The following is a 17,223-nucleotide window of genomic DNA, read 5'->3' on the forward strand; positions in this document are numbered from 1 at the left end:
ACTGTGCATGAACACATTTATGTGTGGCGGTGTATCAGATCCATAGACCCACAAACTCACCCGGTGGCCAGAGAGCAGGCCTGGATCTGAAATTTCTCTGAAGTGAAAGACAATTTCGAAAAACAATGAGACTCTGCACATGGCTGCTAGGCCGGCGGGAAGGTGTGGGGGGGAACTGCACCAAACTTACCTTCTCCCCAGATGATCCTTCCTCACTGCTGGGGTGCATATCTCATGCTCCCACACAATCTGCACTGCTTCGAGCAGCACAGATCATCGGAGGCTGGGGAAATGGGTCCCGACCTCTGGATATGCCACAATGTACTGCACGATGAGTGTGGGACATTGGGGAAACCCAATGCGCTCTACCCACCTGATTCTGTGTATGCTTGGGCTAAATGCAGCCCGAGCATACACATGACCCCAGTGCCAGGGTTAAGGGCACACTCACGCCCTTAGCCCTGGCTAAAGTCTGGGGTTAAAACAAGGGTTAGGCAGGGTGGGAGCACCCAGGATCGGGGGCAATCCCGACACTCCACACAAGCAGCCTAACCCAGGGCTGCGCCAGCCTGGGTTAGGCTGCTTGTGTGAATAGCCTCAATTTTAGGCTTCCTCCAAAGAGAAACATCGGCGAATTTTCTCTTTGGCAGAGAGCTAAAACACACAACCAGGAGACTCATGTGAAGTACGATGCTGAGAAAATGTTCATGAACCCCCTAGGATGGTCTGTATGTTAGCACAATTTTTATTAAAAACATGGTTAGATTCTAAGCTAAACCCTAATAAAAGAGAGAGGCAACCCCAATGAATATGTTACTCAGGCAAAAAGGATATAATTTGAATATTCATGCACAAGAGAAAACAACAAATATCCTTGTGTAAAAAAAGTATGTGGACTTTTCATTCAGTCACAGGTGGCACCTCCTTGAGAAGCCATAATGGCAGCTAAGCATTTCCTGTAACTGGTGATCAGTCTTTCACATGGGCTTGGGGAATCTTGGCCCATTCGTCTATGAGCGTGTTGCACTAGGGAAATCCCCCAGGACTCAGGCGCTCTAGCTACCTGACACTTTGTATGTTCGGGCTGTAACAAAACTGTTACAGCTCTGTGACATTTGAGGGCTTGCTTGAATGACATTTTAATAGGGCTTAGGATGGGCCTTACTTGGCTACTCCAAAACACAAAATTTCCCCTTCTTCAGTCATGCTGTGGTAGACTTACTGGACAACAACATTTAGGGTCATTGTCTTGCTGCAAGACCTGCTTTCGTCTCAGCTTCAGGTCACGAACAGATGGCCCGACATTGTCCTCTAGAATTGTCTGATATGCAGCTAAATAGATGGTTCCATCTATGATGAAAAGCCATCAAGGCCTTGATGCAGCAAAGCAGCCCCAAGCCATGACGCCTCCACCTCCATGCTTGAGAGTAGGGATGAGGTTCTTACTTTGGAAGGCAGTGTTTGTTTTTTGCTGAACAAAACATTTGTGATTGTGTCCAAAAAGTTCAATTTCTGATTATGGATTACCCATTCTAGATTATTCTGAGCATCTGGATGATGCACAAGGCTTCTAAACTAATGTTCCCTGGACAGATTAATTAAAAAATTGAACCTTTTCTACACAATCCCAAACATTTTGTTTGGCAAAAACCAAACAATTCCTTCAATTTAAGAACCTTATCCCAACTGTCAAGCATGGTTGTGGGGAGATAGATATATATATACGTGTGTGTGTGTGTGTGTGTGTGTGTGTGTGTGTGTGTGTGTGTACTAGCTGGACCAGGCGCAGAGCATCTGCCTCTGGCCAGCCCACCCACCCACCACTGCCTTTTTCTCCACCATTGCCTTATTCTTTCTCCCCTCACCCGCCCCCACTGCTTTCTGGCTGACTGGCGGCTTCATCTCCTCCCCATCCACTTCTTGCACTCCCCACTGCTTTCTGACCAGCTGGCCAGCCCACTTCTTCTCCCCCAACCCGGCCGACCGCCCCCGCTTTCTGGCCAGCCTGCTTCTTCTCCCCTCTGTGTCCCCCCCCCACTTTCTGGCTGGCTGGCTTCTTATCCCCCCCCCGGCCGACAGCCCCTTGCTTCTTGGCCGGCTGGCTATCTTCTATCCCTGCCCATTTCCTTCCCCACCAGCCAACACCCCCCCCCCCCGCTTTCTGGCCAGCTGGACCACTTCATCTCTCCCCCCTTTCTGGTTGGCTGGCCAGCTGTCCCACTTCATCTCCACCCCCACCCTTGCTTTCTGGCTGGCTGGCCACTGCTGCGGCCGCCATTTTCTTCCCTCCCACCCATCCCGTGGCTATCCGGCAGCTCTTCAAACTCTCGCGAGAGCTGTCACACATAGGATTAGCCATGGGTATGCCTTAGAGAATTTTTATTTCATATTAATGTAAACATGTAACATGTAATGTTATATCAACCTTGGCAGGGCTCTCCACAATAGTGCAGGGCAAGGGTTTAATGAAACCCATTTGCACAATTCTCAGGTCCCTAGAATTGCTGGTTTACAAAAAATGCAAAAAGATAATGAGGAGAGCCTTAGATAATGAGGAGAGCAGTGTGGAGCGTCTTAGAGGGTTCTGTGGGGAGAGAGGGCTTGGTCCACTCTCCTCGCACAGAGCCTGCCCTGGGTGGCTGGATTGGCCACCCACTTGATTACTGGCTCTGTCACGGAACCAGTTGGGGCTGTGGGGATCAGGGGCCGCCCACCCCCTGGAGTCCCAGAATGCCCCGCACAAGTGCATGAGAGGCTTGCTCTAGTCTCCCGGTCAGGGGTCTCCTTGTGAGTCGCTACAACACTGCAATGTGATGCGCCGCACTGTGGCAACTCATGATCCGAAAAACAGGGTTAGCAGAGCACTCGCTCCTCTAACCTCGTTTAATGGGGGGGGGGGCAATTAGGTGAGCTAGCCACCGGGAGCCACATGGTTCCCAGCGGTTCACATGCATGGGGTAAACCGGGCTGGGCTCCCTTTGCCTGGTTTCCTCCGTGCGTGTGAATAGTCTCAATGACATGTTTAACATAGTGGGCAGTTTCAGACAACCCACAGAAAGTAAGTAGGCGAGAATCAGAAGTTCCCGGCAAGCATGCACTCCCAGTGTGAGCCAGGATTTGCACGCATTTTGTTATTGTCTGAACCCACAGCTGTCAGATGGACAATGTCATGTTCCCTCTACCACCCAATGTTCTCCACCCAATTTCAAATCTCAATTACATATGTTGGGCAAATGGACAGCGGAGTGAAACCGACATTGACAGATTTAGGTAGATGACACATAACTTCTGGCTTGTGTTGGAATGGAAATGCACATTCGGGCTCCCTCCGATTTACTTTCCGTGGGTCTTCGGAACCTGGCCATTGTCTAGTTTAACTATGAGTCTTGATATCTGAGCCATTATGGCATATGCTATTGTTAGAGATGTTACTGAATGACCTTTTGCCCATACCACATAGTTCTGGAGCATTCCTGCTCCCCAGCAGATCAGATCTTATAAGATACAGAGATGTGTAGAGATTCTGTACATTCCATAGTATGTATAAGAACACATGTTAAATACATATTTTGTGACTTAGCGCATCCATTATTTGGCTGGGAAATGAGCTGAAAATACTTGAAAACTAAATTCCCTTTTCTTCACTGATAAAGACCTTGGGATTTTTAATGAAAGAGAAAAGAATAAAAACCAAAGGAACGTGGGGAAAGTCCAAACAGAATGAAAACAGAAAGATCCATCCATTCTAGCTGTGATAATCTTTCTAAAATATCCCCCATAAGTCTGGGGGTGGTGGAAAAGAGGTAGGATGTCAGGAATGAATTCTTACCTGAATTTTTCAGTTATTTTGAAAAATATCCTATAAGCTTTTTTGAGAACAAATGACTAGACCATAGGTAAACCTACATCATGAATGGGTTTGCAGCTCCTCTGAGATGGATGACCACAGCAAGGGTCATTAGCTCTTATCAAGAGCACAAGCCTTTGGGAAACCTTTAGAGCCCCAAATTGCTCTTTTCCCTGTGCCAGTTCTTAAATTACACCACTGGCAAGAATAATCAAGGACAAGATAACCCCTTTAATTAGTGTAATTAACTAGAATCCCTGAACTGCTCATTTGGTTTATAATAACCAAGTAATTTCAAATTAGTCCTCTTTGAGATAGAAGTTATAATTGCCCCTTCAGTTTTTTGTTTAATAAAGTGAATCCATTAAGAAATAGTAGGGGACAATCCATGTCTGGTGTAAAAACAAGATGCCATGCCAATTTATGCCTTACCCACCCCAACAATGTGGACAAATAAATAATGCTACGGCATCACTTTTTAAATTGACTGTAATTCAAGAACTGCATTAATGCATTTTAACTATGGTTGCATCTATAGTTGTACTTGGGGGGTGGGAATCAGTATAAACTAAAATTTTACAGAACATTTAGCAATCAAATGCTCAAGAATCCCCTGTCCTTGCTAAGGAAAAATAAAACATTTTACCACACCTTTAAGGTGTGGCCCTGGTGTGAAACCTCTACTATTCTGTGAAATGCCCAGAGTACGGATGTGCACAAACCTGTTTAGAGGCCCTTTTACGGACCTCTGAACAGGTTCAAACACTGGCTAGTTTGAAGAGTTTGATGGCAGGGGGGTGGGGGTGGGATAACTTTAAGGGTTGGGGAGGGTGCACGCGTGCAAGCTACTTCCACCTACTTCCGGTCTGAAGAACGGATGGGGCAGCAGTGAGGTACACTGCCATCCCGCCGGATTGGTTTTCCAGCGAGCGCCAGTGGTGGGAAAGTGGTGGGAGGAATAAGTGCACTCTCTCCTGCCCTTAAAGTTATCCCACCCCTGCCGGTTCCATGCACATCCCAAGCCCAGGGTGTAGTTTGAGGATAGGTGATGCAACTACCTTGCTGAAGCTAAAAGGTCTCTTCTGGCTACATGCTCTTTAAAGTAGTTTTAAGGCATTTTGGCTCTATTTTGAGTTCACCCTGGTTCTATATAGAGCAGGGAAGTGTTTGATGTTAATTTTTTTCTCATAGGAGACTGGTGGCAGCTCTACTGGAGCATATTTAAATAAACCTCAGGGAAGTCCAGGGCTGGAAACCCTCTTCCAGTTCACCACATTCCACATTTAGTAAACGGCTAGGAAACTCATGAACCCCATCTTGATTTCTTCTGTAGTGGAAGGAGGGTGGGATATACTTGTCATAAATCAATTACTAAATTGAAACCCCACCTTTCAGCCAATATCAGTGCAGACAGGAACCCACACATAAGGAATCAGAAGCCATACTACAACAAGAATGGGCCAAAGCTGATGGTGTCAACTCCTTGGGCCAGTTCAAACAATACCCCAGCTGCACACATGAACGGGAAGTGGTGGACTGAAAGCACACCCATCGGAGCTTCTTTCATGGACATCCCACCCTCTCGGCACATCCCTTGATCATATGTGGGAGCTGATCATCCGACTGGCCCCAAAACACATGGGACAAATACTTATTTAAGCAAATATTTAGAAAGCATGTTTTGGGGCCAGTTGGATGGCCAGCTCCCACAATGGCTAGCAGCCAGGGATGATGAATGTTGTAGGTCTACATCTTTAGGAAAGCCAACGTTTGAGAGCCCTAGTCTAGGTTCTCACAGATATATACACACAGCAGCAATCGGACAGCCTGCTGCTGCACAAAGGTCTCTGGATTTATGCCAGTAGAAGAAGTTGTATTAACAGGCTGTGACACTTTGAAAAACATGTTGAAATGTGCCTTATATCATAATACTCTTAAAGGACGTATTCCGTTGATAACAGACCTTCAGGCAAACTATGCCTGCCCTGGAGCACCAGACTTTGACCTCAAGTTTAAGGAAATCTCACCTGTCATGTCTTCCCCTTGGTGCTGAAAATCACCTGCTGGGGTAAGTCAAGATTGTTTTTATTGACAACATTTGCTGAGAAGATGACCTTTCATCTGTAACTCAGCTGCTCTATAAACAAACAGCTCATCACATGGCTCCGCTTCACTTAAGACTACACACGTAAGGCAGATGTTGCATGATACTTCAGCTACAGAACTGCTTTCCTTGTTCTGTTCACCAAGTGCCAAATTGCTCGATAACTTTTAAAGAAGTCTATTTTGTTTTCCCAGACATCTGATGGTTGTTAAGTGGCTCTGAGTACTCTGATGGTTTTAAACTGACGTGGAGGCTATTCTGACGATCAGGCGAAATCGGGCTAGGAGACTCCTGGCGGTTAACCCACACAACTACCCCTCCCCTGAAACCGGGTTTGCAGAGTGAGCACTCCACAAACCCAGTTTTCAAAATCGTGAGTAGCCGCGGGGCGGCTCTGCGCCGTGGCTACTCATGAGTAGACCCCCAGCTGGGAGGCTTAAAAGCAGCCTCCCGGCTTAGGGGTCTCTCCAGTATGCCCTGCACGCTTGCGCAGGGCATACTGGAGCTTCTGGGGGCCCAGCCCCCACTGGCTCCGTCACAGGGCCGGCAGCCATGTGGGTGGCGGCTGCGGCCGCCCAGAGCAGACTGGCGGGTTGTCGTAACCCCCTAGAGGCTCTTCTCACCGATCATGAGAAGAGCCTCCTGATCTTTCCCCTTTCTTATTGTTCTTATTTGTAATATTAAAACCCAAACATGATTTCAGTTGTTTCACATTGCATCACTTAATTACATAAGGAATAGAAGGTCGCAGAAGTTACCAATCTAAAAGAAGGGAGGGGAATTTATTTGAATTACAACAGATTCATATAAAATCTGTGATTGAAGCTGCTGAAATATTCAACACGTATACAACCAATGGTGCCATTCTCCCATGATTTTCTAACCCTGATGCCGGATGTTTGACTGTTCTGATAAAAATTTCTGAGCTGCAACTGATGGCGATTTTGTTCCTGTTTGGTTATTTTGCTGTTAATCATAATCATAATCAGGGGCGCACCAAAGTAATTTGGGCACCCGGACCACCCAGCCATGAGGACCCCCCACCCCGCATGAGGCCCCCTGAAATCTCCTTTGGAGGGCCTTTCTCACCAAAGCTCTGCTAAAGCTCTGCAGAGCAGTCCTTCTCCCCCCACAGGTGGCAGCAACCAGGATGGATGCTGGACCCATCCTTTCAGGCCAGCATCTTTAAGAAACAGCAAGGCATGCCTGCTCAGTTTAGAGATCCTCGCAACCCCGTGATGTCACGGGCTTGTGACAATCTCCTCTGCGCAGGTGCACCTTGCAGTTTCTTAAAGACGGTGGCCCAAACAGATGGGTCCAGTATCTCTCCTGGTTGCCGCCGCCGCCACCAGGGGAGGGGGGAGAAGGACTGTTCCGCTCCCCCCCCGCAGCCACCCCTTGGCCGCGGTAAGCATTTTTTTAAAAGCGAAGCTTTGGCAGGCACGGGGCGGCGGACAGAGGCCTCCTGGCCCTGGCCATTTGGAGGGCTCCCCAGACCTTGGAGGACAGGACCCAGTCCCCAGGGTCCAGGTGTTAATGCGCCTCTGCCCATAATACACCTTGCACTCATGCTGTATATTATAGGAGTTATGGGGGCCACCCAGCACCCAAACCTCCCTGCTGCCGGCAGAAGCCGGCAATTGTCTGGGTGGGCGATCTGCCCGCCCAGCAACAAGGAGAGGATCATTTGCAGGGGCGGTAAGATTTTCGAGGCTTCCTACCCTTGCCCTTTCAAGCCCTTCAAATGGATCGTGAGAAAGGGCTCATGGTATCACAATGATAAGGGCTATTGGTAAGGGGAAGGATATATATCATGATGTAGTATCAGTCTGGGGGCTGCTGTCCAGCAGCTGCCAGGAGGAGAAGTCATCAGGGTTGATTTTTCACTCCTGCAACACAAATCTTGCACTCGGAATTCCTAAAAATCCCTCAAGCATTCCCCACTTTTGCAGCCTGCATATGGGGAGGGGTCATTTTGAACAAGCACTAATAGAAATATTTGAACTGACTCTCAGCACAGCACCCCATCTTGCCCATGAAAGTGCTGGGCATGCATGCTTTCTCTATTCATCCCCAAACTACACTCTTGCCTCTCCCAAGCTGGGAGACGCCCCATTGCTACTGATGATTGTGCAATGATGAACCTCCCACCAGAAATCATAGGAGACTCATTGCTGAAGCAGTTGTGAAATGGGGCAGTCCAGCAACAGCTTTACTGCTAGATTCACCATTTGTCTAGGACACCTGTCAATCAGGCATGCTTTTAAGTTCCTGTCTTACTCTAAGGGGGAGGGTGTGTGTTCCTGGCCCTTTTTGATGCCAGAATCGCAGGGTGAGAACAGCCAAGGTCAGCCTCAGAGTAAGCCAGGGGAGGAGTTTACTCCATCACCTTAAGCCTCCTCCTGGCTTGCTGCGTCCAGCTGGTTCCCTCTCCAGCTGCTCAAGTAGCCCTCATCATCTGTCATGGTACAGAGCTGACAGGGCTTAAAATCCAGCCCTGCCCCCTCCCTTATCTCACTTCCTGCTTCCTGACATGCCCAACATGGCGGCCCCATTGGAGCGGTTCCTTGCAGCTCTCCCTGCCTCGCCTGCTCAACCCCACCGGGACCTGACCAGCCTGGAACCATCTCACCCCTACTCCCTCTGGGAGAAGACAAAGGCCCCAAAGGAGGGACACAGCCCTCTCTGCCAGACTCCATAGGGCCACGCAGGCATCCCGGTATCTCAGCATCCCTCTACAAAATTCTGTTCCAATATAATCTTTGGTGGTTTCATTAGCATGGGGGGAATAGTTGAAAAGCAAGATCATTTCCCTTACCCAACTACATGTGGGACAGATGGTCAACTTCACGATGTGATGGGGTGGAGGGAGAAACCGCCTCCTCCTTCACCTTGGAGGGGCCACAATATTCATCTGTTTGAAGATCAAGACAGGCCGGACCCCACGGCTATGCAAGCTGCTGTAACAGTGATTATGAGAAACTAGAGCACCTCCTTCAGTGTGAAATAAATGTTAGAAACCTGTAGGAGAGCTAAGTATTTAGCACAGCAGCAGGGCCGCTCCCACAGTGCTATCATTCATAACGTGCTCAAATCTTTGCCCAGCGTTAGACATGTTTCTGAGTGAATAATTGCCTTCTATTTCACCAAGGCAATATATTATGCCATCTGTAAATGAGAAATAAAATTACAAAGTGCTATTATCACATTACAGGGGGAGGACCTATTTGAAATAAAACAACATCCCCCCCTCCCCCAGTGCCCTGTGTTAAAACATCCACACTTAATGCCTAACATGTTAATGAAGGCATGAAACATTGACCTTGATTTCTGCACTATAAATTGTCCTATTGGTTTGCTAGCACGATTCGAAAAAGCAAATCGTGTATCCATTTCTGAAAGCGATGGGGATGTTATGATCCTCATGAACATGTAACTGGAGTGCCTGCAAGTGAGAGGGAGGTACCAGCAGACTTGAGGTAACCCACAGAAACATTGATTTCACAAAAATCTGAAGAAAACCGAAGGAAGCAAAACACCCCTGCAACCTGCCAAAATGTAACTCAGTGGAGTGGAATGTTTGCAGACCCACTGGGTACTTAACAGACAACCAGTTGAGTGCGGACAATAGAATTCAGTGGCATGGAGGAGGGAAGGAATAGCTTCCTACTGCATCAAAACAGAAGATGGCTTAAGCCACTCACCAGGGCAGAGTGGGTTTCTCAGATATGGATCTAGCCTCAGCCCTGCACTCTCCCAGCTGCATGGTATCTCAGGCACTCATAGGAACATAGGAAGCTGCCTTATACGGAGTCAGACCATTGGTCCATCTAGCTCAGTATTGTCTACACAGACTGGCAGTGGCTTCTCCAAGGTTGCAGGCAGTAGTCCCTTTCAGCCCTATCTTGGAGATGCCAGAGAGAGAACTTGGAATCTATTATAATTTTTATTTATTTGATTTCTATACTGCCCTTCGAAAAATGGCTCAGGAAAGTTTACACAGATAAATAATAAATAAATAAGATGGTCTAGATGCTCTTCTAGATAATCTAGATGCTCTTCCCAGAGTGGCTCCATAAGGGGAATATCTTCTAGTGCTCACATGTAGTCTCCCATTCAAATGCAACCAGGGCAGACCCTGCTTAGCTAAGGGGACAAGTCATTCTTGCTACCATGGAACCATGGTACCATGGAACTTCGGGGATTTATCAGACACCCAATGGCCTGACAAGATCTGCAGGATTTATCACAGTGGCACAGGAGTATTCTTTAAATCCCAGTTTCAACCAGACTCAGTATCCACATATATGCTACACTGGTCAGATCCCACTTGGAGCATTGGCTGACCTCCAAATGGTGTCAACGGCAGCATTGCTCAGGCAGCGGGACCCATCCCTACATCTCTGTGTGCTCCATTATATTCATGTTTTGGCACAACAGAGTGATCGGGCATTTCTCACACAGCGCTGTCCTGCCCTCCCAAAGCTCTTTCTCAGAGTGAAAAAACATTAAGATCTTGTGGGGGGCAGGCAATAGAAGTGAAGCTTTGTTTTGAGCTGCCAAAAGGTTCAACTTCAAACTGTGCTTCAAAGGGACAAAGGCAGCTGAGACACATCAGGGACCTTGCTCTGAAGCGTTCCCTGAAGCAAAGCAGCCCTGATTTGCACAGGCCTCTTATAAATTTTATAAGCACAAGTATATACAATGTTAGAAAGATTTACTGGTTGGAAATAGGCTATTGCATTCAAATATTAGCATATGCTGCTATATTAGAATTAGAGCAATTATCGTGCTAGTCAATAAAATTATGCCAGGAAAATATTCTCACATGTACAAGAATTTATCAGTGGAAAGAGTTCTAGCAGAAACATTATAGTTTCTGCTGGAAACTATAGTGGATAGATAATCACATATACCCTATTTTGCCAGGCCAGTGAGCTCATTACAGTCTTTAAAATGGCAAGGACTTCTGTCTTGGAGTCAGGTCTCCACTTACTATATTTTGGGGAAAATCTTTAGATGTACTAGTAGTGAGAAAGCTCCAAGAAATATATCATATTTGAACTGGGCCGGCATAAATTGCTTTTTCATGATATACCATTCATAACTTGATTCATTGATTCATCTCTCGACAAGACAAGGTCAGTAGAAATAAAATGATTCAGTTTCTTGCCCGCCAGAGGAAGGAACTTAAACAACAAATTCATCTTCACATCTAACCTCATGGAATTTGACACACACAAGACACACACACACACACAACAGAACTATGAGCCTGGAAATAGACTTGGGAGCAGGGCTGGGTACTCTGTAATGTCAGCAAACATTGAAAAATAATGCCATGGAGTTCAAAATAAAGTGAGGAACTTATGCAAGCCAATAGAACTTTGCTACTAGATGATGTCATATCATATACTAAGGCCCACAACTCAATGTTTGACAGGTAAAGTCCAACACAAAGAACCCTTTTCCGCCAGAAGAATCAGAATTTTTTAAATAGGAAGCTGCCTTATACTAGGGGTGTGAATGGACAGATTCGGTCCAAATTTGAAACAAATTCAGACTGAACCATAGGTATGTGAACCAGTTCAGTCAAACCGATTCACTGGGCCAGCCAGTTCAATGAACCAGCTCGAAACAGTTTGAAGTGGTTCCCAATTGAACCACTCAAACCAGCCTGGTTCATGCCGGTCCAGTTTGTGACCAAACCGGTTCTGTGCATCCCTACCTTATACTGAGTCAGATATTTGATCCATCTAGCTCAGTGTTGTCTGACACAGACTGGCAGTGGCTCTCCAAGTTTTCAGGCAGAAGTCTTTCCCAACGTACCTGGAGATACCAGGGATTGAACCAGGGACCTTTTGTATGCAAAGCAGGTTCTGTACCACTGATCTATGGTCCCATCCCCTTTCACTAGCCCTTTTCAAGTATTATATACCCAGTGGTGTAGTCACAAATTCAGAAGTACAGGTAATCTCCATGACAGCCCCCATATCCACAGCCATTTCCAACTCTAGGTTTGAAGCCTACTCTGGAAAGAGGAGAAGCAGACCTGAGAAGGTAGCAAGCCTTTCTTTTTTTAAAAAAAGTGTTTTCTTCAAACAGACATACAAGAGGTGGGGGAGATTTTGAGGGGCTGGTATCTCTTTAGGGGAGAAGTCCCACTGTCTGTGTTTGGTTTTTGCTAGGGGCCATTGCTTGTTGTTGTGGCTGTGTGGCTTTCAGTTTTAGTTTCTCTCTTGCCTGGAGAGAGAAAGTGGGAGGAGCCAGCTAGGGCTATGGTGAGTCACACCTGGTGGGAGGGGCCACATCCCTGTTGAGTCTAGTTGTATCAGTTTGAAGCCTGCTCCCTGCAAAAGAGGAGGTGACCAGGGAGGTTAGCGACCAGAGATTGAAAATCAGAAATTGGCAAACAGGTATACAGGAGTTCAGCATGGAGTTTAGCAGAGAAGTGTTTATGGGAGCTTGAAAGGAGCCCCCTTGATCACGAGCAGCCCAGCAGGAAGAGAAGGTAAGTACTCTTCATATTCTCAGGAAATAAAGTTTGAACTATTGAATAGCTGACAACTTCAGCTAACACCTGACTTTCAAATAAGCAATCTCCAAATCCTCTAAACAGCCAAAAAACAAAAAAAAAAAAACAAACCTCAGTCATGAAGATAGAAAGACAGTAGGGGAGGGGGCACTTTCCAGTGTATTGCACAGAGTGTTGCATGTATGACCATTGGGCAGAAGTCATTGGTGTCTGCTCAGAGGAGCTCCTTTCAAGGAGCTCCTGACTCTCAGGTAGCTGATCTGGAAAAGCTCAGAGAGTCAGAGAAGTATGTAGAAAAGACCTTCAGGGATCTGATAGAGGCATCCCACTCCCAAGATGATGGCTCCTGTGCTGTCAGGGAGAATGAATATCTCAGGGAAGGAGGAAATCATTCTGAGGAAGAAGGAAACACTCCCTTAGTAGGGACCCCTTCCATGAATGATGAGCCCATATCCTGAATGATGAGCCCATATCTCATGCAGGGGATACTCCGGGTGGGGGGACTCCAAGTAGTGGGTGATTCTGTCATTAGGGATATAGAGAGATAGGTCTGTGACCTGTGTGTAGACTGCACAGTGACTTGCCTGCCCAGCGCGAAGGTTGCGGACATCACACGGCATCTTTATAGGCTGTTAGTCAGTACTGGGGAGGAGTCAGCTATCATGGTGCACATCAGCACTGTTGGGAAATGCAGTTGGGAGGACCTGGATGTCAAATGTAGGCTGTTAGCATGCATATTGAAGTACAGGACCCACAAGGTAGCAGAAATGTTACCTATTCCACATACAGGGCCAGCAAGATAGGCGGAGGTGAGAAGTCTCAATGTATGGAAGAGATGGTGGGTGCTGGGAGGAGGGGTTTAGATTTATTAGGCACTGGGATACATTTTGGGCAAGTGAAGCCTGTACAAAAGGGACAAGCTCCACTTGAACCATGAAGGAAGTAGACTGCTGGTGTTTAAAATTAAAAAGCTCATAAAGCAGATTTTAAAATGATACCTGAGGGATAGTCAACAGACACTGGGCAGTATCTGGATCAGCAACTGCCATCCCTTAAGTTGTGAGGGTGTAAATGCTTCAGATAAACCAGAAAGGGAGAGAGGAGGATCAGATAAAAAGCAGACAGAAGGATCTACTAGCTCATCAAAGAGATTAAATGGCCATAAGAAAGATAGTACACACTAGGTAAGAGATTCAGCAAATAGTTGCTTATATGACAATGCCAGAAGCCTCTGTGTCAAGATGGGTGTGTTGGAGTGCTTGGTTTCTAATGAAAACATAGATATGATGGGCATAACAGAAACATGGTGGAACAGTGAGAACCAGTTATTCTTGAATATAAACTCTATAGAAAGGATAGGGAATGAGCAAATTGGGGGTTGAGTAGCATTGTATATTAAAGAAGGGATAGAATCTCACATGCTAGAAAACTTAGGTAGACTGGAGACCTCCACAGAAACTCTGTGGGTGACAATACAAGGCCTGCAAGGAAAAGTGTTACTAGGGACGTACTATCGCCCTCCTGACCAAAATGCTGACAATGACTGGGAGCTGCAGAAGGAAATCTGGGAGTCATCAATGAGAGAGCTGTAATAATGGGTAAATTCAATTGCCCCGCACAGAGACTGGGTAAATTCACATTCAGGTAATGACAAAGAGGCCACATTTCTAGATATGCTGAATGACTGTGCCCTAGAACAGTTGGTCATGGAACCAACCAGAAAAAAGACAACCTTGGACTTAATCCTGAATGGTGTACAGATCGTGGTGCAAGATGTCAGTGTTGTGGAACCTTTAGGGAACAGTGACTATAGTGTGATCAAATTCAGCGCATATGTGAGGAGAGAATCGCCAAGGAAGTCTAACACAGACACTTTGAACTTCAGAAGAGGAAACTTCTCTAAAATGTGGAGTTTGGTGATAAGAAAACTGAAAGGGAAAATCAGGAGAGCCACTCCACTCCAGAGTGCATGGAGTTTACTTAAAACCACATACTAAAGTAAAGTATGCCATCAAGTTGATTTCAACTCCTGGAGCCCACAGAGCCCTCTGATTTTCTTTGGTAGAATATAGGAGGGGTTTACCAGTGTTTCCCCCTGCACAGTATGAGATGATGCCTTTCAGTATCTGCCTATATTACTGCTGCCTGATATAGTACCCGTGGGGATTCGAACTGGCAACCTTCTGCTTGTTAGTCAAGCATTTCCACATACTAGAAGCCCACAAAAGGGAGAAAAGGTACCACCAAGACCAGGATGATGCCAGCATGGCTAACAGGTAAAGTCAAGGAAGCTATAAAGGTGGCGGGGGGGGAGGACTTCCTTCAGAACTCATTTGGAGTTCTCTGAGAGTGTCAACAGGTGTGTGGATGATGGTGATCCAGTTGACTTAGTATACTTGGACTTTCAAAAAGCTTTTGACAAAGTTCCCCACCAAAGGGCTCTTGAGTAAACTCAGCAGTCATGGGATAAGGGGACAGGTTCATGTGTGGATTGGTAGCAGTTTGGAGGACAGAAAACAGAAGGTGGGAATAAATGGACAGTTTTCACAATGTAGGGAAGTAAGAAGTGGGTTCCTCCAGGGATCTATACTGAGACCAATACTTTTAAATGTATTCATAAATGATCTAGAAGTTGAGGTAAGCAGTGAGGTGGCCAAGTTTTCAGATCACAAAATTATTTAGGATAGTGAGATCCACAGCAGATTGTGAGGAGCTCCAAAAGAATCTCTTCAAACTGGGGGAGTGGACAACAAAATGGCAACTGTAGTTCAATGTTAGCAAGTGTGAAATGATGCATATTGGGGCAAACAACCCCCCACCCCCAACTTCACGTATACGCTGATGGGGTTTGAGCTGTCCAGGAGAGGGATGACCAGGAGAGGGATCTTGGGGTCGTGGTGGACAGCTTGTTGAAATTGTCGACTCAATGTGCAGCAGCTGCTAAAAAGGTCAATTCCATCCTTGGAATAATTAGGAAGGGGGTTGAAAATTGTCGAGCCTTGCCACCATCGTGGGAGGGTCTGATTACTCACCCAGTCACGGGGCTGAGAAGATGGAAGCCGCACGACTTCTGGGTACAGGCAAAGCTGGCCGGGACCTTCCTTGGTTGCCAGGGAGAGCCAGGACACCCAGGAACTAACAGACTGTGGGTGGGCCAGCATCACCCAGCAGGTTGCCTCCTGGTAGCAAAGAGAAGAAGGCAGGGCCTCAATGTTCGGCAAGACAGGCAACCGCTGAAGGAGGGAGGATGGACGCAGCTAGATTGGAGGGGCCAGAGTCAGGAGAAGGTGAATGGGATTGTCCCAATTGCAGGGCTTTATTTAAAGTCTGGATGGCCAGGGATTAGGGAAGTCATGAGAAATAGGAGTGACTTGGTCCTAGAGACTCCTGGTGAGGAGCAGTCTGACCCCTCTCCCTGACGGCTGGTAGAGGAAGAGGGTGAGAATTAACCTCCTCCCCAGCATTTATGAGGCCATCTCAACAGACTTTGAACAGAAGCAGAGGAAATGAGGCAGTTGGAGACAGGACACAGGCAAATGTGACAAAAATAAAGCTGCTAATATTACAATGCCCTTATACAAAACTATGGTGCAGCTACACTTGGAGTACTGTGTACAGTTTTGGTCACCATACCTCAGGAAGGACATTATAGAACTGGAGAAGGTGCAGAAGAGGGCAACCAGGATGATTGGGGGCCCAGAGTACCTTACTTACGAGGCAGGGCTACAACACCTGGGACTTTTTAGTTTTTTAAAAAGAGATTACTGAGGGGAGACATGATAGAGGTCTATAAAATCATGCATGTTATGGAGATAGTTGATAGAGAGACATTATTTCTTGTTCTCGCATAACACTAGAACCAGAGGTCATCCCATGAAATGTATCGCCAAGAACTGGACCAACAAAGGGAGGTACTTTTTCCATACAATGCGTAGTTAACCTATGGAATTTTCTGCCACAAGATATGGTGACAGCCACCAGCCTGCATGGCTTTAAGAAGGGCTTATATAAATTCATGCAGCTCTGCTTAAGATCAGGGAATATACCAACAACTATCACCACCATCAAAACATGTAACAAGTTCACAGATCATAGAAGCAATGGCTGACATGATGTGTTATGCAATGCCAGTGTTACTATATGACCGGCACTGCTGTGCATGTAAAAGTCAGCCCTGGTGGTGCAATTGCACAACTACTGTTCTTGAAATAGTGTGCATGCGCTTGCACAATGGAATTTGCTTTGGAACTGCTATAAGTTTTGTTGCGAAAGTGTGCATGTGCTTTTTAAAGTAGATGTGCAACTCTTGTCGTTGTGTACTCTTGCATAACACTGCCAGGGCTGGCTTTTAGCACCGGTTGATTGGTTAACTCCAGCGTTGCACTGAACATGCCAATGTTCAGCCAATATTTACATTTACTCATTATGAGCAGGTTGTATCTATGAATCCAACACATTGCCCAGCAAAACTGTAAGTATGAGCAAGTAGGATCTTGAATACTTTGATTCCCGGCAATGTATCACCATGGCGCTTGTGCTAAATAATGTGGTACTGATGAAATGTGAACACTTCCAGGACTCAATAACCTTTAAAACTTCTCATTTTCTGGTCTGTAACTGTGCTCTAGGCAGAGGAATAAAATATGGAGCGGAACTGGTTCAAAGGTTCCTAATGGTCTTTCCCTGGAGTCTAATATGTACAAGGTAAACATTATATATTAGTTGCTCTGAGAGTAC

Source organism: Hemicordylus capensis, chromosome 3 (assembly GCF_027244095.1).
Source record: "Hemicordylus capensis ecotype Gifberg chromosome 3, rHemCap1.1.pri, whole genome shotgun sequence".
NCBI lineage: Eukaryota > Metazoa > Chordata > Lepidosauria > Squamata > Cordylidae > Hemicordylus > Hemicordylus capensis.